This window comes from Corvus hawaiiensis, chromosome 28 (genome assembly GCF_020740725.1).
Source record: "Corvus hawaiiensis isolate bCorHaw1 chromosome 28, bCorHaw1.pri.cur, whole genome shotgun sequence".
Taxonomy (NCBI): domain Eukaryota; kingdom Metazoa; phylum Chordata; class Aves; order Passeriformes; family Corvidae; genus Corvus; species Corvus hawaiiensis.
Window position 1 is genome coordinate 7,487,089 of NC_063240.1, and position 25,982 is coordinate 7,513,070.

Consider the following 25,982-nt stretch of genomic DNA (forward strand, 5'->3'; position numbering starts at 1 on the left):
TAATTGATTAAGCCAATGGCATTGCAGCAGGAATGAAGACATATTTATATCTGCTCTCTTTTACAGTCTAAAAATACACTGCAATTCTGAATGGATGCGTTTTTAGGCAGATGGATGAGTTTTTAGGGAGCTGCATTTAGAAATACCTCCAGTCCCGTATTTTGTTGTTGTTTTTGGAAAGCAGGGAAGGAGATCAGTCTTGGGGTCCTGTCAGGAGCCTTCAGATGTCCTCTCTCTTTAATGCTCCATCACACTCTCTCTCTCTGTGCTTTCATCCTTAAATACGGTATGTGTCCAGGCTTTATTAATTTATAAAATAGCTGATGGTGCTGGGGAATGAATAGGGCTAGGAAATATCTGACATGGCAATTAGGACTGCTATCACAGTGAGGCCTGATTTTTGCTGGAAGGCAATTTGCTGTAAACCACCAAGGTTAATTGATTGCAGGGGGGGCATGGGGGAGGGGGGAAAGGAAAGAAAAGAAAACCCCCTCACAAATTATTTGGGCAAAAATTCTCTTCTTGCCATGGTGTAAATCTGGAGCAGATCCTCTGATGTTTGCATGGTTATCTGTTGTATATGACAAGGCCCTTCCAAGCACGCTGAGGATGGTATTGCAGGCAAAGGTGTGTGTTGCAGACCAGCAGTTTCCTCAAAATACAGCCTCTCTTTATTGCTGCACACTCTAATTCCAGAGGCGCATCACAGGATCAGTGGTGTTTCTCTCCATTGGAAGGGAGATGGCACAGCCCAAGAGGCCCTGGGCTGCCTGAAGGTGCCACATGGTTTTCAGTCCAGTTGTGTCAGGATGATGAAAAATCATCTCCATGTTTTTTCCTCTTGTTTTTTGGCATTTTGCTTTTCTCCCTGCTCCTCTGAGTTGTGCTATTCAGTCCTTTGATGTCGCTGCACTTAAGTGAAGGGTTGGGCCAATGCAAACAGGGCTGAAAAAGCTGAGAGTGATCTCAAGGGTGGAAAGAGGTTTAGTCTGGGGGAGCAAGGACTCTCTTCCTGGGCTGGTAAGGGATAAACTGCTGGTCGGCAGAATCGAGCAGGAGACGTGATGCCCAGGCTCTCTCTCTGCTGTCACATGTGACCGCACACCCTTGGGAAAACCCACCTGCTCTCAAAGAGCACAGACCTCCCACAGACACATTTTGCAGCAATATCAAAGGCATTTGACCATGGACCTCAGAAAGTGCTGGGAAAATGGGCAAGGTCACAGTCCTGGTACAGTATCCCCAGGCTGCTGGACCCCAGGAAGGCAGCAGACACACTGGCCCCAGAGCAGGGTGGTGGATGTTACTCCATCCCATCTCGCCTTTGCCTGCCAGCAGCTTTAAAACATGGCAGTGGAGAGTGACTTCTATAATGCTCCACAGTGACAAACAGCAGCGGGAGAGGCACCGGCAGAGGGTCACAAGTGTTTCCAGCTCCTTTCCCCATCTCTACTCAGTGATCCCAGGCAGAGGTGTGACACCACCTGCTAACACACTGCTCAAGATGACTGATCCAAGTAGAAGTGACAGCTCTTGGCAACAACACATCACAAGCCTTAAAATTCAACCCAGGTCCTCCAAAATGTTCAGCTGAGTGTTAGAAAGGGGAATTCTCGCTGCTGCCCCTCTCTTCTCATCCTCAACGCAATGATGGAGGAGGATGGACCACAAAACCCTCTGAATTCTCTTGCTCTAGTAGGGAACATGGCCATGGCTGTGGAGTTGGGAAGAAGGTCTGTCTAACACAGCAGGCTCCGGAGGCAGCTTTGGGCTGTTCCTCCGAAAGAGCCTATGTCATAGCCTAGATGTGGTGCGTAAACCCATCTCTTCCTCCCCATCTCCAGAGCAATGAGAGACACCCAGGTAATCACAGGCATTGGGTTCATGCTGTGTGCCAGGAGGGACACAGGTACATTTTAGGACCAGGTGTATTTATCTTCCTCCCAGCCCAGCAGCACGAGCTCTGAGTGAGGTTATGGGGATGTGGAGAAGGATGGGATGTGCAAGTGAGGGTGGAAGCATGTCCCTGACCATGCATGAGGAGCCAGAACACGTGTGGGAGGTGGAATGTGGAGAGGAAGCAGGTGAGTGGAGGGCCGGGTGAGTGTGTGAGTGTTGTGTCTGCATAAGGGCTTCCAATGGCCCCATTAGAAAGAACACAGAGCACTGGAACCCCAGTTGCTTTCTTCCTCTCAGACAGCATTTAAATGCCAACACACTAACAAATATGATGCATTATTTAAAAGCCACTGTACTTGACCCTACAAAGAGCTTTTCTACCACCTGAATGTCAAGGAGAAAGAAGTTGCTGTTTCACTGATGACTAATGCATCAACCTCCTTCTCATTTACAGTGTGACCAAGGTGAGAGGCAAAGAGCTGCTGAGAGTGGGTGGGGGTGCATGAGGGGACAGGTACGAGACCATCACAGTCACCCCACTGCAGCAACCCAGGGAGCTGACGCTCAGGACTGGGGAAGGTAGGTGAGGGGAAGATCAGTCCCCAGGAAAGGAGTACAAGTTTAGGAGCAGTAGCTCTTAGAGGAAGATGTTCAGAGCTGTTGAGGCAAGTCTGTTGTTTGGGCTTGGTGGTTCTTAGTGCTGGCACTGACTCACCAGTTAGGCCAATGTGTCTGCCCATCCCTCAGAGCAAGCAGGCCACAATCCGTGGTTGCAGTGCCCAGTGAGGCTGGACACATGCTGGGGCTGGGGCTGGAGCTGGCGTGGGAAGAGGTGTTGGGCCATTTGGTCCTCACTGTCTGGAGCTGCTCCTCAGCAATATTTCACCTGCTGCCTCTCTTCCTTTTCTTGGGGCAAAGCAGGTTTGGCCTTGAGTTTTATACTGCTTGTTTACCAAGCCGCAAACCCTTCTTTCTTGCTGATCGATGCTAGAAAATAAAACGTTTCCAACCTCCTGTCCTGTTCTCTGGCTTCAGAAGAGACTTGTCCATGCTCAGAAACTTTCAGTGAAACTCCTTACAAGGCTGTGAGTCATTATCTGCAAGTCACTGTTGGAACAAGGTTGTGAGCAGTAGCAAAAGTCAGAAACTCAGATCTCTCTGTAAGCAAAAATCCTCGATCACTTTATAAGCAACCAGTGGTATATGTCTGTATCTAGTAAATGTTGTTTCGAAGATGAGAAAAGGTCACCAGTTAAAGCGGTGGCATTTCACCCCTTATGACCTCACTAGAGGTTTTTCCCAAGTTAATCACCAGTTTTATTTATTTGACAATGAGACTGACTTTTTTCCCCCATGGCTGCACAAAACATGAACCAAAGCACTCTTTGCAGGATGAGATGTGTCACATAAAGAGGAGAAGTGTTTAGTGCTGAGATGCTTTTCATATTCAAAACACATGAAAGGTGGCACGTAGTAAAAGTGAGAATTAAGCTGCTGGGTGTGTTGGTGATGTGAGAGCATCGGTAACTGATTGACCCAGACCACATTCTGCTTCAAGACTACTTAAACTCTTTCTTGGGCCCAATTTGTTCTGCTAATTCTGTCTTGCCGTCTTTAATGCTGCCAGATCAAAGGGTCAGTGCAAACAGGGTAGAGAGGAACAGGATCAAGCAGGTCAACTGGGAGATCCAGAATCACTGTGAAAAATAGAGTTTTACTGGGCAGGGCCATTAAGTCAGGTACTGGGAGGTTATGATCACAGCCAGTTTTGGATAGCAGCTATAAAGCTGCATTAAGGAGACCGGCTGTGGTTTGGGAAGCTGTGCTTCCAGCCCTGCTGAAAGCCATGGAGTCCTCTGAGATGGTCAGTGGGTGCTCCTGCCATTCTGGGTGGGACATGAGTCTGGCACTGAGCAGATGGCTTGGGCATCCCCACACCTGTCACACAGCTGGGGGAGACCCCACATCACGTCCAGGCATCTTGGGGCGCTCACAGGAGCAGAACATCACCAGCTCGCTGTCCTGGGTAATGTGAGTGGAATTTTTCAAGACTTGGTTGTTAGAAAGAATCATAGAATCACAGGCTGGTTTGTGTTTGAAGGGATCTTAAAGCTTATCTTTTTCCGAGCCCCCTGCCATAGGCAGGGACACCTTCCACTAGACCAGGTAGCTTACTGCCCCAAATAATTGGAGCTGTCTTGGGTACAGGCTGTGTGTCTTTTTCTTATCCTTCACTCCACGGTGACTCTTGAAAGCCCTGGGTGAGGCACCGACAATAGTCAGCAGCACATGATGAGGAGAAGACTGCGGGTTGTTCTCTTCCACTCGTGGGCAGTTTGGAAATACCTCTTGGGCAGGGTCATGCTTTTAGCACCTGCAAAGAGAGACATATTTGGGCTTCCCTCTTTTATTTATACTGTGGAAGGATGAAAAAGTCACAACTATAGTATTTGCAAGTGCCATAAATACTGTATTTCATCTCTCCTACACTGGTAATGATGCTGTGTCCTGGTTCCCTGCTGCTGCCACTCCAGGCAAGGCTATCAGGTGACACGTGGACGAAAAGTTACCTAAACCTAGCAAGAATGGACTCAGGTTTGGAGTGCAGTAATCAAAAAGTGAAATTTCCCAAGCACTTTTGGAGTAGCTGCAATGTTTTTGGCTTGTATTTAGGCACCTAACCCAGACTGAAACTTATAGCAAAGCTTAGTCTCCTTGCAAGAGTCTTTAAAACTTGTTCTCAGAATCCAACATGGATTATAAATCATTAGAACAGATGAGGAGAGATCCAGAATGGATGAGGCATCAGTAAAATAGATTAGTTAGAATATAGAACGGATCTAAAGGCATGAACAGCTAGGGAGATTATTAGTTGAAAAAGATGAGATTAGATAGAACAGCTCTTCTGCTACTCTGGCTTTCCTGTTCAGTCTCACAGCCAAAAGCAGCTTGTGCAACAATGCCAAAAATCAAAACATGCTTCCTCCAGGATTCAAAATCCACCAGCATTTGAATTTGTCCAGAACCCTGTCTTCACCCCAGCCTGCCTGTCTGTTCTGAGATGGATAAAGAACACAGAGGAAGGAAAGGTGAGTGTAGCAGTCAGCAAGGGGTTTTCTAGAGTTGGGGTGCAATGAGCAACCACCTGTGAGTTCAACTTTAGTTTTCTGGAGCTAAAAAAGAGGGAACGAGTCCAGAGAGACAAGATCACTCAGTGCTTGGGGTTTTATGTATCTTCTACACACCAGCAGTTGTTGGAGTTGACCCTTTGGGTATCTTGCTTACTGTGGCTGGAGATTTTTAACGTTTGTTTTTCTAGAAGCAATAATTCCAGTGGATGGAAATGCACTTAAATCTTCTTAGGCAATTAACTCACTTGCTTTGGTTCCTGCTATTACTGGAAAACACTATCCTTTTCTTTATATTAAAGAGAGATTTGCAGAGAGGAGGTGGCAATGAGACCCTTCAAGTGGGCCAGGAACTGTTCATCTGGCAGGAGTGAGCTGAGCGCTTGCTTGCAGACGCCACACATAAACCATGGAATCACCTTGTTAACACACTTTCCAGCAGTCACTTCCCAGACTCCTGCCTGCTCTGGAATATTCATGTGTTCATGGATCATTTTAATGAACTTACCAACATATTCACAAGCTATCAATTGAACACTTACTAATAATTTTTAATAATTATGCTTTGGGATCATCTCAAATGTGATTTCTCGTAAATGTGTTGTAAACATGACACCTCCCCTCTGTGTTTGACCAGCTCAGTTCACAGGGTAAGATGCCTCTGCAAGGTAGGAGGCTCCTTCCGTCCCATCCCACCTAGCCCTCAGCCATATCTTGCTCAGCTCTTACCAGGCAGCATATTCTTCTTCCCTGCGTACTGGGAAAGGAGCTAGTAGGAGAAAAGTGCAGAATTTACTGGGTGATGGCTCACATTACCAAGGCAAATGAGTGCTGCGGGGCAGCAGCATGAACAGCCATGGCAGATCCTCGCTGCAAATGTTACAGGGATTTCCAGATGAGAATTAATGGACTTTCCTTGGCTAGCGTAGGAGAAAATGTTCTACGTGTGGTTGTTTATTATTTCTGTTACAGTCACTGTTCTTGCTTATTGCTTCCATCTGTTGGCATCAAACTATTGGCTCTTGTCTTATCACTGGGATGTAAACCCTTCACGGGCAGAGAGCATGGTTTGGTGAGAGGCAGAACAAAAGCGACGGAGAAATTTAGGTGTTTAAAGACTGGGGTGCCTTAGAATCAGTTCCAGAGAGGAACTCAGATATTTAATACCCAGAGGTTTCATTTGGGAGGAAATATGTTTGATGGCCTGAAATATTAAATGCATAAATTGTTACCTCTTAAGTCTTGTGAAGTCATCTGCTGCAGACCATCGTCTCTTCAGCTGGTGCCTTGGGACATCATTGCCTTTGCTGCTCGGGGTTCTCGGGGAACCGATCAACCCAGACCAACTCCTGCTTAAAGACCACATAAACTCCTACTTGGGCATAAGTTGTTCTGCTAATTCTGCCTTGCTGTCCTTAATGTTGCTAGATTAGACAGGACAGGATCAAGCAGGTCAACTGGGAGATCCAGGATCACTGTGAAAAATAAAGCCACTCTCCAGGCCGTGTCTGCATCCAGTGAAAGAAAGAGCGGCTGATTTTGAGGGAGCCATGAGACCCACTGGTGGCTATAAGACTCCACAAACAAAACTCTCTACCCATGCAGACAAGCACTGTCCCTCCACTGCCCCAAGGAATCCTCCAGATTATCCCATGCAGGTGGCACGAGCACTGCCATTTATCCACAGTGGTTTGGAAAACTTGGCAGGAATGGGAGATGCTGCACTAGGTTGTGTGCTGTTTTACAAATTTTAATCCTCACTTTGAATTTTCCAGCAGAATGGGTTTGTTCTGCCTCTGGGCTGGAGGGAAACTTCTTTTCGTTACCCTGGAAACATGAAGACGACAGATCCATCGTTCGTTGGCAAGAGGGAGAGGATGAGAGAGAAGTACGTGACAAAAAAGCGTGAGTAAGAAGGCCTTTCAGAGGTGCCATCTTGATCTGCTGCTTCAAGGCTGAGAGCAGGGGGAGTGCTGAAGGTACCACCAGTGCTCAGGATTCCCCAGCACTTGCTTGGCTCTCCTGTAGCAGCCAACTCACTGGAGTAATTTTGCTCAACTTTGACAATAAAGCAACGGGTGATGGATTAACGTTAATAACTGCTTGCTCCCTTCCCAGCTCGGGCAGCCTGGAGTCAGCTCACACTTTACATCCTCAGGCTCTTACCTCATTTAAACCTAGGGTGTTATGTATGCAGAGTACACCCAAAGGTCAAAGAGCTGCTCTGTGAGGAAATGGCTGAGCTGCTGGACAACAGCTCGTGTCCTGATACTGTAGATGGGAACAGGAGGAATCCAGGCATGCCCACTTGGAAGCCACTTCCCCTCCACAGGGAGCCCATGAGGACATCGAGGCAATCCACCTGATTAAAGTCAGGCAGAGTTTACATCTCCTGGTTAACTGGCTTTGTGAGGAAGGCAGTAGGTTGTTCTTGTCCAAGCAGTCACAAAAGAAGCTGTAACATGCAGTGTGGGAAAACTGACCACGGGCACAAGACATGGGATAGGGAAGGGATTGGGCTCTGTATATCTCTGCTGCTCTTGCAGAGAGCCAGCAGTGAAATGTGCCCTTGGCTCCAGGTGAGGCTGGAGCATTTCTGGGTGTTGTGTCCTTGGTGGCAGCTTCATAACAAACTGGAGAAGCTTTCTATTCTGGATTCTGGAGTCCAGCACAAGCAGCTGGGGGAGAGCTGCAGCTTGCTGTGAGCTATATCCCTTGGTATACACATCCCTACACACCTTGAACTTGCTTATTGCTTCCATCTGTTGGCATCAAACTATTGGCTCTTGTCTTATCACTGGGATGTAAACCCTTCATGGGCAGAGAGCATGGTTTGGTGAGAGGCAGAACAAAAGCAACGGAGAAATTTAGGTGTTTAAAGACTGGGGTGCCTTAGAATCAGTTCCAGAGAGGAACTCAGATATTTAATACCCAGAGGTTTCATTTGGGAGGAAATATGTTTGATGGCTTGAACTTAGGGCAGGGATCTGCACTCAGCTCTTGAATTACTTGGTGTCACCACTTGTCCTGGAGGGTATAGGGCAAGGAAACCCACGGTGCCACAGAATCCCTTTTCTTTTGCTGTGAACTAAGAGCTCTGGAGAGGATAAACCACTTCTCAGTGTCTTGGTGAGCTCATAATTAAATTATTCAAATAAAAGAATGTATTTCTGCTCCTCCCACTGAACGTGCAGGAGTTAGATTCAGGAATATTCTTTTTTCGTGATGGAAAGAGCAGGTGGGAAGGATATTGCAATGCAACATTCAGCTGCTTAACACCAGGATATGTAGTTCCTGCCCCACTAAGTTCCCTGTGCTCACCTCCTGGTTCCACACCTTGATGATATAAGTCCCCCTCCTGCACTTTGTCTCCTTTCTGCCCTCCAAAGCACCAGCTCATATTAATCTTCTCTCTCCTTGCTGAGTTGCAAAGTGCTTAAAGGCAAGGTCTCCATTTTCTTGCTCTTATGAAGTCCCCTGTGCTCTCATGGCACTATGCAAATAAATACATGGTAATGAGCAAACACCTCTCATCCACACTGCTCCCGGGGACAGGGAACCTGGGGTTCACCCCAGAGCTTGCAGGAGTGCCAAGGAAAAGGTGTAGAATCACAGAATAGTTTGGCTTGGTGGGATCTTAAAGTGGCCCAAACTTCTGCCACGGCAGGGACACCTTCCACTAAACCAGGGTGCTCCAAGCCCCATTCAACCTGGCCCTGGACACTTCCAGAGATGGAGCAACCACAGCTTCTCTGAGAAACCTGTGCAGCTTCGTTATCCATCTTCCCCCCTCTCTACCTCACACTGCTCCTCCCTGCTGCCACAGTTTTGCCTTTGTGTCTCCAGTTTTCCACTTGTCACTGTCCTGTGTCCCCATCTTCCGTCACCACCCTGCTTCTCCCAGCACTATTCTGAGAACGGCCTCAGCTCCTCTACAGTCCAGGGAGGAAGAGAAAACTGAAAGGAAGCCTTTCCCTTGAAGAAGGATGATAACCAGCATGGGCCAGGTAAAAGTTGTTGGTTTGGTGGGTATGGGAAGAGCTGCATGTGCTGAGATCTGCAGGCTGCAGTCGCAGCGCAGCTCTGAGCTGAGCTGGATTTTAACCTGCCACTGCCATCTGCGGGGCTGTTGGTGCCAGCAGCAGAGCCCGGCAGTCTCGGGAGGATGCTGAGCTGCGTTACGGTTTTTATCCTCTTCCCCAAGGAAGTTTGCAGTCCCTTTTCTCTCCCTTGCCCTGTTGCTGGAGCAGTGTCAGTGGAGCTGCCAGGCAGAGTAGCAGCAGCAAGAGACAAGTGCAGCAAATGCTGTTTGACAGTGTGCTTTGGATGCATTTCAGGTGAAAACACAAAAAACCCCCGAGCGTGTTTGATCCTGGGTGTACCTGCCTTCCATATTCATGTTCGTGCGCCTCCATGTCATTAGGGGATTAAAGCATCGTTAGCACACAACGAAAGCCTTTGATAACACCCTGCCCTGTGCTCCTCCTTGTCTTTCCTTTTTGCATTTCTCCTGCCCCATCCTCTTTCCTTTTTTGCCCTCTTCTCTCTCTCTCTCTTTTTTTTTTTTTTTTTTTTTAATTAATCTACTCTTTTTCAACCTTCCGTATTTTTCTTCCCAGTAATTTAGTGGATGCTGGGGAGTAACACCTCACCAAGATACAATACAGTGGAAAGGACTGATTCTGACTGTTCTTACACCAGTGGGGATATTGCTTTTAGTGTGACAAACTAGAGGCAGCATCACCCAGTGCAAATCCGTGCAGCTGTATCCAAGTCCACAGCAGCTCTGGGAGAGCAGAGGACACTGCAGCTGAGTTGGTGCAAAGAGGGTGGGAAACACAAGCAGGTCCCCGGCGCAGGGTTCTGGTGTAAATCCAGGAGTTATTCCACTGACGTCGGGAAAGCTGCTTCAGATTTACACCAGGAAAGCAGCGATCAGTACGCGGTGTTCAACATCCACTTCGCAACTCGTTACTGAAAGCTGCAGCATTTGGAGCAGCTGCTGTAGAGTGCCAGTAGTATTTTTAATAAGGGTGCTGAGACCAATCTACTCCTGTATGGAAAACGTGACAGCAATTTAGATTGAAAGCCTCTGTTTTCCAGACAGACACTCAGCCAGTTAGTGCAAACAAAAAGGCACTTGTAACTCCAGTCCTTTAATCTTACTCTTTGCTTGGTGATAGATAAGGTGTCTTGACATCAAATTGCACTAATATGGTCCTCTGAAGATTAGCACTGTGGACAATGCTCGTCGTCTGGCTTTCTCTGATATGGTTTCTGAGTGTAGCAAGGTCTAGTGGTCAAAGCAGGGATGCTGGTACAGAAAATGGGCTGTTCTCACACTCCTCCTGCCTCTAACTTCCAGTCTGCCAGTGGCTGACCTTGCCTCTTGGTTTTTGCAGTTGTAAAATGGGCATAAAAGATACTAATTACCAGGGTAGGGAACTCGTTAGGGGATGGCTAATGATTATTGGCTTGAAAATTACAGAGAAGAGTGGAAAAGAAACAGAAGGAAGGTTTTGCAATGAGTGTGGGATGCAGGAACTGCTTCTCTAGAGATCCCAGAGCTCTTTCCTACATATGGTCTCATTCCTCTCGTTTGAACTAAGGGGCAAAAAATATAAGGTCAAGCAATTTGCTCAAGGTCATGTGAGAAGTCTGGAATGAACCCAAGTGTTGCAGGTGCTGCCTGCAGCCCTGGGCTGTGCTGCCTGTTCACAGACAGGCTGTAAAGGCTGTCATCACATGCAAACCCTCCCCATCTGGGATGCATTGGACAGAGCTGGAATCACATCAGCACATCCAGAGCAGCACTGGGAAGGGGAGAAATCACTGCGCAGTTGCTCTGTTTCTGGACATCCCATGTAAGGCCAAGGCATGGAGAGCCTGGGCTAAATTCTGCTCTCAGTTTCCTTCCATGTAAACCCAAAGCAGCCTTGGGAGAAAGGTGCAGACTTGCTGGGGTGGGTGTGGGAAAATGACAGGAGCTTGGAGCTACTGTGTAACTTCTCAGGCTCAGCAGTGTGCTCCCTCCACCTTCCTAAGGACTCTCTCAAAAAACGCAGGCATAAAAATCAGCCTGAAGCCCATCTGGATCTGCCATGAGTGTGCCAAGCCCAAAGCCCGAGCTTTGCTGTTGTTGGTTACTCAGACCACCAGAATGGGGTTGCTGGACTCAGTCCTCGCCCGGAATGAGGCTGCACAGGTCACTCTCAGCTGGGTTCTCCATTCCATGGCACACGTCACCTTTAGAGAAGTTTCCCTGCTTCCATGACTGTGGGCCTGTCCTAGCACCTCACTTTTCATCTCTATGCTTGGCTTTGGGTGGACTAAAAATGAAGGGGACTCACCTGAATTGGTCCCACAACTCGCAGAACTCCCACGCTGCTCAAGGTGCCCTGGAGTCTCCTTTGTGTTCTCTGCCGAGGAGCCATTTCCTGGCCATGCCGCTGAGCCAAAAGGCAGCATCAGGGCAGGGAGGCACAAACACCTCTCTGACACCACACTGTGATTGTCCATGACTCCACTGGCACTGGAGGAGATGGGAGCTGTGGGAGCAGTGTCAGCCCAGCAGGGAAATCACAGCAGCCTCTCCAAGATCAAACTGCAGAAGACTGGGTAAAATGGACAGGGCAAGAGAAAAAAGGAGGAAGACACCTCAAGTCAATTACACTGAGAAAACCCTGCATGAGGTGAAGGAACTTCCCACAGAGCCACGGCAAAAGAAGCAGCTGGAGTGGAGAAGCAGGTGGGCAGCACAAAGGCACGGACCCAGCAAGGGATGCCGAGGAGGGCAGTGGGTTAAACAGGCTTGGGAGAGGATGTGCTGTGGCGTGTTGGATCCTGCGTGCTCCTGATGGAGCTCCCTCTGGAGAGGCCTCGTTCAGCATGGGAACAGCCATGGATACATACTGAGTGGGAGGACAGGTAGAAGAGACAGTGTAAAATGAATGAGTAAAAGAGGTTGTCCATCTGTCTTCCCAGTACTGGGACTGGCAACGTTAGGGAAATGTTAGGGAATGGCTGGAGCTGTGCCAGGGGTGTTTAGATTGGATGTTGGGGAAAGGTTCTTCCCCCAGAGGGTGCTGGGCACTGCCCAGGTTCCCCGGGGAATGGGCACAGCTCCAAGGCTGCCAGAGATCCAGGAGCCTTTGGACAATGCTCTCAGGGATGCACAGGCTGGGATTGTTGGGGTGTCTGTGCAGGGCAGGAGCTGGACTCAATGATCTCTGTGGGTCCTTTCCAACTCAGAAAATTCCATGATTCCATGATTCTGAGACTTACGGTCCTTCCCTTTCAAATACTTCCATGCGAATATAAACAGAGCTCTGCAGCTCCTGGTGCTGCTGTGTGCAGGACCCTCGCGTCAGGCTGCAGAGCAGACAGGCCAGTGACACCAAGCTGTCCCTGAGAAAGCGGGGTTTGCAGCACTTTCCCCTGGCTATGCCAGAGCTCTGTCCCACACCTGGACTGGCCACACCTGACAGAGCCATCCAGAGGATCACGGGGCAGGTAGAGGTGGGAGTCAGAAGGAGCTGAGAGGTGAAGGACCAGGAGTGACTCAACATGTGAAGCCTGACAGCTCTGTGTCGAGCTCTGGCCACAGCATGGGGCCACAGAGGGGAACGAGCCTCATCAAATTGAAACTGGGAAGGTTTCCAAAACCTTGTCTTCATGAAGCAATAGCATGCAGGTTTGCATAAATATCTCTAAAATTCATCAAACAGCTCAAATGAAATACACTAAGGAAGGAACCACTTCTGCATTTAAATTTGTACACAGTTGCTCCAGTGTCTTTGAAATCCAGCGATGCCCGCCCCTCCATCAGCCCAGGAACAAGGTATATTCCAGATGGTTCCCCCATCCTAAAAAACTGCACTGCACAGCCGATTAAATTCTGCTTGTTGTAATTAAGCCCGACACAATTAGCTGTCAAGCAGGGCACTCATCTGTTTTATGTTGCAATCTCTTCAACAGGCAAGGCTGCTAGACAAGATTGTCACTTTTCGAAAAGATTTTCATTAGTTACCCTGGGCTCTGTGTCAGACACTGAAATACAAAAATGTGTTCTGTAGCCAAGTCAGGGAAATTCTCATTTAATGTTCCACACAGTATTATGAAAGTAATGTACTCTGAAAATGAATGCATTTTGGAACATTTTGGAAGAAATGCAATTTGTCTCCTAAGTAATAACTGCATGTTCATGAATTTACTGATTTTTTTTCAATATGCCTTTCATAAAGTTGGGAAGACTTTTTCTGACCTAAAATGAGAGGAAGAGAAATTGTTGATTTTAATGTTAGTCCCCTTCCCTCCCTCTCTCCCTCCCTCTTTCTTTCATTCCTTCTTTATTTTCCATCACTTCTGTGCACTCTCAGTGTAAGGACCAGGCATTGTCCGATGGATGTGGGAGCTTGGCATGGAAGAAATATGTAGCTCAGAAATGGAAAAGACAGGAAATAATTGTGGTTGGTGAGGAACAAGGGAGTTCCATCTTTCCATTACTTTAAGAACAGAGAGCAAGAAATCCCCTATTGCTCCTCACAGTTCCCCAACCAGAAGACGCAATTACAATTTTCCCAAGTTTGGTGGGATGGTGAATTTTCTGCATTGCTAATGGCAGAGGGTGAGTGGGGGTGAAACACCCAGAGTCGTGGGTGCATCTCACCACCCAAATTCAGATTTTCAGTCAGAGAAAGTAAGTAAATATTCCAAGCTTGTGGAGTCTTCTCCTTTCCTTATAAATAGATGCTCGATTCTAGGACAAACTCTTCAGCTCTCTCCAGTTAGTGCATTGCCTCCCTCTGCTCCAGTTTGTGTAAAATTGTACCTTCAGTTCCAGTGCTGAAGCATCCATGACTGCATTCGGATCCAAAGGCCTAAACTGGGGATCTTGCACAGCCAGGATGATGAGAAGCAGAGCTGAACAGCCACTGAAGTAGTGGCTGAGCTTCCGTCAGAAGAGAAATAGATGAGTCAGAGTTACTGGGTTCAATTGGGCAGGAATTTGGTAGAAGGGAAAATGAAAAACCAGATTAATGGCAACAAGTTGGAAAATAAAAAGAAAGTGGATGGGCAATTACAGTAATAATTGAGACAGCAGTCATTAACTGGCATGAGTGAGCTCAGCAAACTTCTGCATGGACTTTAATAGTTGCAGTATGACGTGGTTCAGGGTTGGGTGAGCAGCAGGGCTGAGGCGATGGTGTCGCTGCATCCCTCCAAGGGTAGAAATTAATCTCCTCTGATCTGTGATTGCCCCACACTTGTGTACTCCTGTATGCCCTTGAACGGGAGCAAGTAGAATGGCATATAGTACTGTCTTGATATGCCTGTACAAATTGGGGTTGTCAGTTTATATGTTGAGATGAAATATAGTTCTCAGGTCATAAGAAGTTATGTGCTGAAGTTGGAACCCTGCTGTGACAAGCACTACCCGGCTTTGTTTGCTGCCTGTTACTGGCCATTAACTCCCCAGGCAGACTCTCTGATTCAGAATTCAAGTGGCTTTAATCAGGCTGCACTTACTCTCCTCGGGAAGGAATAAAGTTCATTCAAATTAACACCACTTTATATCCAAATAGGAGCACCCCCACGTGAAGTTCAGTGTGTGTTTTAAAGCCTTGCCTTTCATGGCACCCCTTTTCCTCACTCGATTTCCTTTACAGTGAGGCCTTTCCTTGAAAAAAACCTCACATTTTCCCAGGAGCAGTTCTGGAAGTTGTCTCATTCCTGCCCTGGGTGTCTGCACAGGGCCGGGAGCTCAGGGCTGGAGTGGAGCCCAGTCCACCAAGCAGAAGGAAGAGCAGGAAAAACTCCACAGGAGCATGAGACGTAGCAAATAACAGCAGAGGGGCGAGCAGGAAAACACTCTCTTAATTGAGCTGGGGAGAAGAAGGAGCACTGGTGATTACAGGGCTTGCAGATCTTTGTTTAGGAGAGCTGTGATCCTGCGATCTGTCCTGTCGCACAGAAGCAGCCACGGAGCCCTTGGGCAAGCGCCATGCCGGGAGGAGCTGAGGCAGAGGCGGCTGTTTGCAGAGCATGTGGGCTGCAAGGCTGTCTAGCTGCTGCTCCAGAGCTGCTCTCAAATGCTCCAAGCACTCCTGGTCTAAAGAGCAGAGCGCCAGGGCTTTTCCTCTCTGGCAGGTTCCCCCACTGCTGCAGCCAGGGGCAGGATGACCGTGGGATAGCACAGATCAAAGCAAGGCTCTCTCTTGTGTCCAAAATGCTGGTCAGACAATGGTCCTATACACTGTGCTGTGCAGGGATGGGGCAGAACACTGCAGAGTCACAGCCCGTTTGCCACAATGACAATGAGTAAATCTGAGACGCGGGAGAGCCCAAGGGTCTGTGCTCAGCTGCACGGGCACGGGTGCCATTTGACCAGGTCTCTGGACATCTGCTCTCCACTCTGAGCTACTGCTCCAGCCCAGCTGCTGAAGCTTTAACATTCCAGGCAAATGGCTCATGTCTTTTTTTACATTGGGATGGAGTGCCCGGGCACAAAGAGAGGATCTGTGAGGAGCCACAGATGTATGGCAGCTCTGCTCCAAGTCCTCTGGCCGCCTCCTGTGCAGGCAGGGATGAATCTGGCAGATCCTGCCCTCAACACCCGGCTTCTCCCGCAAGCTGCTCACTCCAGGTGGGCCTGGGACCCCCATGGGTCCCTTCGGCTGGCGCTGGCACCAGAGGGATGCTGGCTTGGCTGCTGCATGTCAGCACATAGTAGGGATGTGGTCAGGCACTCTTGGCTGGCTGTGACTCACTGATTTATTGCAAATAGCTTTGGGCAGAGCTGCTGTGATAACAGCAAAAACCAAATCCCCAAAAATGCCTTCCCACTCCATCCTTTAGCTGGATGTGCTACTGGCAGGGGCTTTGCCAGCACCAAGTGCAAGGAGCTGCTCACGGGGTGCAATGAAACCCAGCTTTGATTTTTTGTGTCTGTTTCACCCTTTACTCCCTCTATTCATATTTGTCAGCAGGATTTCCTCCCTTCCCAGGTAATCAAACTGAGGGGGATTTTCCTTTTTTGTGTTTTAATGATGGGAGACAAGTCAGGAAGAGATCACTGAAGGAAAAAGGCTTCCAGGTACTGGTATAAAGCTGCAGGTGCCTCCCTTCTCCCCACGCTGATGCTGCTTGCTGCAGGGCTGGCAGCTTCCTTTGGCTTCTTGACTGGCTTTGGTTTGGGATGGCACATAAGCAAAGCTGCAGCACTTAGCCCTGTGAGTTCCAGCCTGTGCCTGAGGAGACTCACAGCCCTTTTTCTTCCTCCTCAGCATCTCCCTGATGAGGGCCAGAGAGTCCTGGTTTGGCACAGCAGACCGTCAACCAGAACACACTGCACAACTCCCTGACACATTCAGAGCCATCATTAGGTCTCACTGAAACTCCACACTGGTGAAGGTTTTATCACAGTGACCTCCTACAACATCACAAACCCCAAACTATCATCACCCCCGTTCTCCAAAAAGAACGTGAAGAGATGGATGAGCAGCTCTCTGCTGTCTTTCAGGTGAGCAAATTTAAATATGTAAGTCTGCCTGACAGTTTCAATTATTATTTTTTTAAGTGTGCTACAAGAGAGAAAAAAAAAGATATTTATCACAAAAGATTACTTTGGGGAAGGGAGAGGGAAGGACAGGGGAACACTAGAATGTTTTATTTATGGGAAAACTGCAAATTACCTTAATAAATTCCTTTACTAAGCTGTGTCAGCTACTAAAACATTGTTCTTTGTGGGTGAATAACTTTTAATTTGAGTGTTCTAGTATTCAGCAGAGTGAGGTAATGGATTAGCAATTGCCTGTATTGTAAATGTCATCTTGGCATAATTAGGGTGATTATTGTTAACCAGTGGAGTTTAGTATTTATCTGTCACTGGGTGAGGGAATATAACAAAGCCCCAATTAGTTATAAATGGTGGTGGGTGGTGGGGATGGAACAGCCTTGGAAATGCTATTTTTGTTTTAAATTTATTTCAGTGTTTATTTGGTTTTAACATTGGCATTAATGTGATCTCCCCCGACTAGAGGGGTGGAGAACCATGTGCACATATAGATGTCATGTGTGTCAGGGCAGGAATTACGGCAGAGAAGGTGGCAAAAGTGGGATCAGCTCTTCAATTCACTGCACAGGGCAGAGGTTGCTTGCTTGTGTAAACTGTCCTCCACTGTGCCCAGCTGGGAACACACGTAATCCCTGAATCCATCCGGTATTGCAGGCTCAAGAAAGCATCAAAAGGTGTAAGGAAAGCTTTTTTAACTGACCCCATCTTGATGTCTCCTTTCCTGATCCACTCACCTTTGTCCCTTTGTCCTAATGGCTTTAAACTGCCAGAGAACAGGGTTAGATTAGATATTAGGAAGAAATTCTTGGCTGTGAGGGTGGTGAGGGCCTAGCACAGGTTGCCCAGAGAAGCTGTGGCTGCCCCATCCCTGGAAGCATCCAAGGCTGGGTTGGATGGGGCTTGGAGCAACCTGGTCCAGTGGAAGGTGTCTGCCCATGGCAGGAGGTGGAAAGGGATGAGTTTTAAGGTCCCTTCCAACTCCAACCATTCTGTGATTCTTTGCCTTCGAAGCCATATTTGCTCTTCAAATGGCCAAATGAGCATTTGATCTGTGTAACAATCACTCCCTGGGAAATGGGAACAGAGAAGCAGCAGAAGTTTCCATCCGTAGAAAGGGGTGTTAAGCTACTGGAAGATATCAAACATTGCCCCAGTTTACAGCCATCTGTGGTGCCTCTGCTCCCTCCCGTTCCCAAACACCTGCACCCGCAGGCTGCAGTGCAGTTCAGGTAGCCTTTCCAAACCCAGCCCTCAAAGCTGCCTGTCGGGGCTGCATTGCTGCCTCATCACCTCTGATGGACACCAGCACACCCAGGCTCAGTGCCAGCACCAACTTGAAAGTCTTAATTCCCATTTAGGCTCCTCACTGCCCATTCACTTCTCCCAGGGCCCTGTATCTGATAGTCAAATGGATACTTCGAGAGGAACTGATCTGAGTTCAGCTCTGCAAGGGAAGGGATGCAAAACCTTATTACAGCAGCTGTGAAGCAGTTTTCCCCTTTGGAAACCTCATCTCCTTTCGCCCCAGGGCAGTCAGCAGCTGGCTCAAGGCTCCAGGGTTAATGTCCTTTGCGAATACTTATCTGGCCTAATAGAACTGGGGATATTGCTATCACTCACAGATATTTCAAATCCTTCCTCTTAATCCTGACAAGCTCTTGCCCTTAATAACTTCAGTGGGACTTTTGCCAGAGCAAAGACTGTCAAGTCAGATTCTCAAACTAAATGAAAAGAAAAGCAGGAAGGGAAGTTCAAGGTGAGGGTTTGGTGGTTTTTTTTTTTTTTCCTTTGTGCTTTTTGTGGATGTTCATAGCTGGAAACTGGGGTTTTTTTCCTTGTGATTATCTAAATGATGGATGAGTCAAACATCCTGAGAAATGTTTCCAGATCCAGGCACAAATGACAGAGGATGAACTGAGCAAAGCCATCAGAGGCTGAGAAAAGAGAGAGAAAGAAGACTTACAGAGCTGATAGGGAAATAAAAGACTCAGTGGGAAGAAGGAGGTTTCAGAGGAAAGCAGGGATCATGTGCTTTGTGAAGCTTACACACAGAAAGAGCTGATACATTTTTAATTAATGGTTATTTAAGTACATCGTAATAATCTGTGGGTTTAGGCTATGTCAGACAACAGGTTGCTTGTGGCCACAGTATCTTGGGTGGGAGCTCTTTAAATTCTTTGGAAATCTTTAGCAGTGCTCTGTCTCCTGTGCACAGATTATCTCAGTTTTCTTCAAAAATGACAGGGATATTTCTGTACTCTGTCCACAGCACAAAACCTGGAAAATATGAAGATGAGAGCCAAAAAGCAAATAAAGACTTGGTTCTTGTTTTAAGATGTTCTGTGATTGCTGGAGATGCTCCTGCGCTAGAGAGGGAAGAGGTTTGATCGATGGCCACGGGGTTCGGAGGAAGCACTGCTGATAAGTTCTTGTCAGGATATGAGCCACAGGAGACAAGGAGCAGCAAGAACAGGAGATCTGAGCCACTCTTAGGAAGAATTACCATTTTTCTGCACCTTTTCATAAGTGCATAAGAGGCCATGGGATCCCTCTGGGTACCAGAAACAGGACGGCTCTTTCTCTGCCCAGCCCAGGACCAGGTGAAGTTTGGCCAATGAATATCCCCTGGGGGCTCATACTCCTCTAAATCCAATCTAACCCTGAACTATTTGTTGTCTCCCAGTGTGCAGAAACTCACCTTTTCACCCAAGGAAGGAACTGATGTCACCACAGGAAAATCTGTGACATCTCTGGGAGGATCTGTGAGCCTGTGGCCACAGCAGGGCACAACTGCAGCAACCAGAGTCTTGCCAAGAAAAACAGGAGTTGAGCTGGTTTTGGAGTGGGTGTGACTTGGATTTACTCCCCAAAAGATTGCAAAGGTACTGCTTCCATTGGAAACCACATAAAATCTGTAAATACTCAGTAAGCCTAATTTATATCCCAGTTATACCTGAAGCAAGCCCGTAAGTCCAAAGTTTGGGGGCTTTTTGCAAATGCAGCCAGAGTTCTGCTATTATTTATTTAGATGCATCTGGGAGTTCACCAATTTGCAGTGATTTGCCAGTACAAATATTTTTCAAAGAAAAAGGTTTCCCCCCTTCTCTGTAAATATTCTGCATCTGGCCTTTGTGAAAAAAAGAAAGATGTTTCAGTCAAAGTAGGAAAAATATAAAAATCTATAAGCATTTTATAGAACTCATCAAATACAATTTTAGTTTAGTTTTACAGAGAATCAGGACTTTCTATCCTCTTCAGCATCTATGGGAAGGTCAATATTACTCCTGTAAAATCTTCAGCAAGGTTTTTTACTTGGCCATGTCCACTTTCCATGGAAAGTCAATAGATACACTCAGAGCAATTCCTGAACAGAATAGGAGAGATGGAAAGGGAATTTTTGAGAGGTTGAGCTGTGAACTGAAACAGAATCTAATTCCTTGAAGGCTTGATTCAGCCCTACTGAGAGATGGGAAATTGCTTCACTAGAAGCAGGAGCTGACCTTCACTGAGAGACAAGCCAGGATCTGGAGGAGCCTCAACTGCTTCACACAGGCCCAGACACAGCAGCTGCCACCTCCTCACCCTGCTCCATTTGGATCACGGCGGTCCCCGTGAGAAAACAGAAATTCCTCATAATGAATGGAGTGGGAGGTTTGGCTCAGCAGCACCACTTAACGCTTGATAATCCCTCATCCCAATTTGCTCCAGTTTATTAGGCATCCCTGGAAGCAGGCGTGATGCCATGGAAACATGATGGCAAGTCGAGCTGTCAGCTCGGGGCCTCTCTGTCAAGGGGTTCTCCAGGGACAGCAGAGCTGGCACCACACAGGCACTTCCCTCTCCTCTTCCCGGCTCCATGTCAAGTGTGTGAAAACATCCCCACGTTGCAGCCAAGAGGGACACTTTTTCATCAAGTCTGGAGGGAAAAACAAGCCAGCCATGTCTGCAACTGTCAATGCCAACAATCCTCCTGTAATAACGGCAAAAATCCAATATGGGCAGAAAGGGGCAGACAAAAGTGGCTGAATTAAGCTGCTCACATCTAGAGGGACCAGAGGGAAGTGTTGCTTCCCTCCCCCCAGCCCTTCCTTTTCAGTGTTGCCACTTGGCTCAGATAATTCACTTTTAATAGTCTGGTTACAAATGAGATTGTGAAGGAAGCATGTGGCTGAGAACAGGGATTTCTGAGTCACATTCTCATTTCCCCCTCATGCCTCCTAGGCCTTTAATAAACCTCAAAGAGACATTAAGAAAACACTAAGAACTCTTTATCTGCTGAGATTTGGGAACTGGTACAGCAAGCAGGCAATAATGGATTCCATGTATTTGCAATACATCCCTGAGGCAGTGGCCGAACAAGGGGGACAGGACGTTCAAGTGCTCAGGACAGAGACTGCCCAGATCAGGAGGCTGGAGAAGGATGGAAAGCAATGTCTGAAGTTGGGTGAACATGGTTTCTCAGTCTCTTGGGAAGCTTTCAGTTGTGCTCACGCCTCATTCCCTGGGAAACCCAAGGGGAATTAAGTAGCTGCCATTTGTGCTTTGAGACATCTTCCACATCACCCCCAACACGTGCCTGTGTCACTGGGGCCAGGTTAAGTCACAGCAGGAAAAGGGAAGAGAAAAGGGGCCACATCCTACCTCTGCCTGTAACACCAGTTCAGCAGATAACTGCAGGTAGCAGGAAAATCAGATGCAAGGAATGAAGAGGTAAATGTCCCCCCAAGGCAAAGAAATCAATGCAAAAATCAAGTAGAAGTTAAAAACACGTACACAGAACTAATTACAGAAAAAGAGCTAAGCCTGGAGTGGATAAAAGTCCTTGCTGAAGGAAATGGCTCAACCAGGTAAATGGAACTGTTGGCCTCAATGGCTTGGGTTATTTATTTTTTCTCTTTCTTCATGTAGGTCAGATGTCTTCCTGAGGGGGTTTCTCTTAACCTCCCTCTTAGGTTCTCAATTACACACTCAACACAAATTAACAACAACAACAGATAATAGAACAGTTAGAGCAAAAGAACCTCAGAGGAAAACACAGTGCACTTAGACCAGAGCAAATAGGAAAGGGTTCAGGGGAAGGAAAATCAATGTGGCTGATATTTATTACACTCTTTATGGAGGGAGATGGGACTCAACCAGAGCCCATTTAGAGTTCTGTTCCACTTGGATTTTGCCATAAACAAAAGTAATGAGTCCAGCCCTTCATTGCACTTTTCTGCCCAGCACATTTTAATTAGGGTTAAGAAAATACACAGGGAGTGGGGGAAAAAAGAAAAGAAAAAGTAAAGAGAAAGAAAAGAAGTGATAAAAATCCTCACCTAATTCATAATTTCCTGTCAGTTCTGCTCAGGCTTCAGCTGGATCTTCCAAAAGCAATATTCCCTTTCATTTGGATTGGGTAGTTTCTCTTCAAACAGCCTTTTGATGCCACACATGAAGAGAAAACAACCAACCATGAGCAGGGAGGAGAAAGGGAGATAAAGAAGGCAAACAATGCAGTATGTATGGAATCTAACCCAACATAGCATCCCACACTGGGAGGCAGGGACTGGTCATGATGACTGTAATTCAGCACGAGTGGGAACAGCACAGAAAAAGAAAGGGCAGAGAAAAAGCACATTGTGAGTAATCAAATCCTCTTTGCTTTCACCCACAGGTGTGCCCAGACACACTCCAAGCCATGCAGCAGGACTGCACGAGACCCTCTGTGTGTGCACACACACTTCAGGGGTGTCTCCATGATCCCCACGAGGGATTCGTGTCCTGGGGCGCGGGGCACAGCAGAGGGTGTTGTGCTGGCTGCTGTGGAGCGGGTTCTCACTTACTCTTCCCCATGCTGACTAGCATGTCAAAGTCAAATGTGTTTGCATGCAAGTGTCCGCAGTCACCCACCAAATGTGTTCTCCCTGCTTGATCCATCCAATTACATGACTGACTGTGCCCAGACTCAGTGGAGATTGATAGCGTTGGGATCGGACTGCGGTCAAGGAATTGGAAATCTGCTTTGAGGTGAGTCCTGCTTCAAGTATAGCTCAAATTCAAATTATTTCAGTTGTAACAGAGAGGGGGAAGAGAAACAGAGTAGGTGAAATAATAGCTACTGTCTAGCTAAGATAAGCCAGGCAAGACAAAATATTAATTCTGATTCTGTTAGCACACCAAACAGAGAGACATGTAATTCCATCCACCTGTCCACATCAGAGAACATTACTGTCACTGATGGTGCATAATTCAGGGGTGATAAATCAGTAAAACCAGGTAGAAATGGTAACATTCCACTATTTGATGCATTGATAATAAGCCTGTCTGAGAAATCGAGGTTCTCAGAGTTAGTGGCTCACATTTCTTTGCAGGTGGAGGTGTGGGTTGGCTCTGAAGCTCTCAAGGTTCACAAGCCTCACTGATAGCGGAGAACATTTCCAACCCCCTGAACAAGCCCAGCACCAGGCTGAATGTGACCCATCTCCTCAAGCTCGTGCCCATGTCCATGTCCATCACTTGCTCCAAATGGTGGATGAGATGGCTTCAGACCTGGAGATGGAACCCTGCCCTGCCAGCTCTGCCAGTGACTTGCTGTGTCATCTTGAGCAATCACCATGGCTAGATACAGCCCCTTCCTATCAGATGGCTCATACAGGTGCTCTCATTAACCTCACTAGCTAATGAGCCAAAGCCATCACGCAAATCTGTTGATGAGGCTCACTTGGAGTCTTAGAACACAAGTATTGCTCCACCAGCCCTCAGTATTCCATCCAACACGATCAAAAGTCTCTTCCCTAAGGCTTGCCAGCACAGCAGGGGTAAAAGGAAATTGGACTGGGCTCACTGCTTGCTCGGAAACAGAGGTTTTGCAGGTATAACATGAGGAGTTCAAATCAGCATTGAGACGAAACTGTTCCCTACTCTATGAAATTAGAGCATTTCAGAAGAAGGGCACAACCATTTTATGGAGCATCCTCAGTTTGTCATTTTCCCTGCTGCTCCAATCACTTTGGTCTACCCTGGAGAAGTATAATCACCACCAAACACAAAACAAAGCCAGGAAAAAAAATCTCATGGTTCAGGGAAGTAGGGAAACCTGCGACTCAAGCTGTGTCTCTGCAGGAACTGGAGAAAGCTGCAGCTTTCTGCAGCTACCTGGAGCTTAACTGCCACTTAAAGGAATTATCTTCTGCCTTTATCCCTAAGAAAAACAACTATTTGTAGGGAGCAGACAGACAGACGGGGAAGCACATTGGAAATTGCTTTGTAGACCTGCTTCCTCTCCTTTCCCCTTGATCAAAGTGACAGAAAATAGAAACAATAATTCAGTCAAGAGCAACAGGAAAGAGAAGAATTGCTGGGAAGGGCATGAGCTTCCAGAAGCTGGAATAGGAAAGGCCACTTCCCAGCATCTCCTGATCTCGTGTTCCTTCCTCAAGCACCTGCAGCTGTTTGATGGCCTGGCCCTACATCTTGCCAAGGACACCCTTCCTACGTCACCTCTCAGTGTACCTTGTGTTGCTTTTGGCATTATCACAACTAATGTTTTTAGGGAATTTTCCCAGCATTTGATAGTCCAGTGCCTTCGCTGGGATTCTGCCAGGAAGAGTACTTCTTCTCTCCTTTTAAGAGAAAAAGCAGCTCTGTCCTCTTTCAGATACACCAGGAATAACTCCTTGCTGAAATGAGCTCCTGGCTGTGGGAGAAAGGCACTGCACTGACAGGCCTGAAAACTGACAACCCACTATTAAACTACAAAAGAGTCACCTCCCCAGTGGTGGTGGTGGCTTGGCAGCAGGAGACTCCTCTCTTCCAGCATCCTTTTACTGTACTAAAAGCTTCAGAGGAAGTTGTAAGCAGCCAGAACTGAGCAGATCTAGCCAAATGTATCAGGAGCTTAAACCCTGGCTTAACCCCGAGTTGTGCTTTCTCTGCCCTCTTCATTGTCATACAGCCTCACCTCATGACTTTATGTCCGGAGTCCGAACACCTCTCTGAGCACTTGGTAATGAGCTCACGGCTAGACCAAGGCTTCAGTTAACTCATTTTTGCTTTTTTTCTCCTTTTATTCTCCATGTTAGTGCCTCATTAGTCTATGGGTGGTTCTCCTCACTCCCACATCTACCTTGTGTCCCTGTCTCTTCTTCATCCGAGCACATCTGTACACATCAACCCACAAACACTATCTGTTTCATTCTCAGCATTTGGCTTTTGAGCATTTGCTTTCAGAAGCACTAAAATCATCTAAAATAATCCAGACTCTTCCATGGCACCACATTCTCCACTTCACTATCAGCAAAGACTTTAATTTTTTTTCCTTTTTTCACTGTGGAATATTTTAATTCAAACCACCCAGCATTTCCTGCGCATGCCCTGGGAGGCAGAGCAGGAGTGGGAAAGGCCTCAAATTAACAGCATAAAAAGGGAGTGATGGAAGAACGGCACTGGGCCAGGAAGACTTGATCTAGACATTCATATCCCAAAGAATAAGCTTGTGATTTTAGAAAAGTCAATTTATTTTTTTTTTTTTTTTTTTTTTTTTTTTTTTTTAGGAAATAACGTACTTCCTGCAGTAACTACTCCCCTGGTCAAAAAGCTTCATTCCTCGCAGTTTCTTGCTTTCATTTTCTTGTCTTTGATCCTCAGCTCAGGTATATCAGAATCTTTTTACAGAAGTCAATAGAGATGCATCTGCTTATGCGAGCTAAAGATCTGGCCCAAACCTCAGTCTATATTACAAACAACTTTCAAAGAGATTCTTGGCAAATGAAGAAGGGAAAATAAAAGTCTTTTTGTACTGTGAAATTTCCCAGGAACAAAACAAATGCACAGTCAAAACTATTCAAATGACATTTCAGGAGATCAGTCACAGAATCCGTTAATGCATTTCTTTCTAACAAACGGAGTGTAAGTTTACTCTGGGCTTACAGGCTAACCTGTTCTATTGCCATCACAGGCAAACCTGATTTCTGCCATAAGACCCAGCTCAGTGTTCACAGAGTCTCTGTGAGGAAATGGACAGGATTCTGCCCAATGTAATAGGGTTTAATTAGAAGAATAAATAAGAATCCTATCAAAGTTGTATCAGCTCTTGAAAGCACGTTACATACATACGTAAGTAAGTCAGGCATATACCCACCAAAAATCACTCGATTTTTCAGAATATAAGATCAGAATCAAGTGTAGGGTCTCACATCCATACTGGAATAAAACAGTGCCATTCCCTGGGGTAAGCAGTTCTGAAACCAATGTGACTCAGTAAAACTCTGCACAGCACAGTCAGTCCACAGCATTTATAGCTAAAGCTTGTAGCTACAAGCTTGGGCCTGATCCCCCACTGCATGGTGCCGACAGTAAATTATAATTATTCCCACTTTTAAGGTCCTTGCCTAAAGAGT

At 46.9% G+C, this 25,982-nt stretch overlaps 1 long non-coding RNA gene across 4 annotated transcripts; it reads left to right on the forward strand.

The window, feature by feature from the left end:
- Positions 1-98: 98 nt before the first annotated feature.
- On the forward strand, positions 99-25,074 carry LOC125318018. 4 transcript variants are annotated; one of them, XR_007200249.1, is made up of 8 exons: positions 99-286; positions 2,354-2,478; positions 6,803-6,932; positions 16,313-16,548; positions 18,872-19,202; positions 19,286-19,484; positions 22,259-22,611; positions 22,956-25,074. It is a non-coding gene; the product is annotated as an uncharacterized LOC125318018 (long non-coding RNA). The 4 variants fall into 4 exon arrangements; XR_007200248.1 differs by having other exon boundaries at positions 22,259-25,074; XR_007200250.1 differs by having other exon boundaries at positions 6,803-6,915; positions 22,259-25,074.
- Positions 25,075-25,982: the final 908 nt, after the last annotated feature.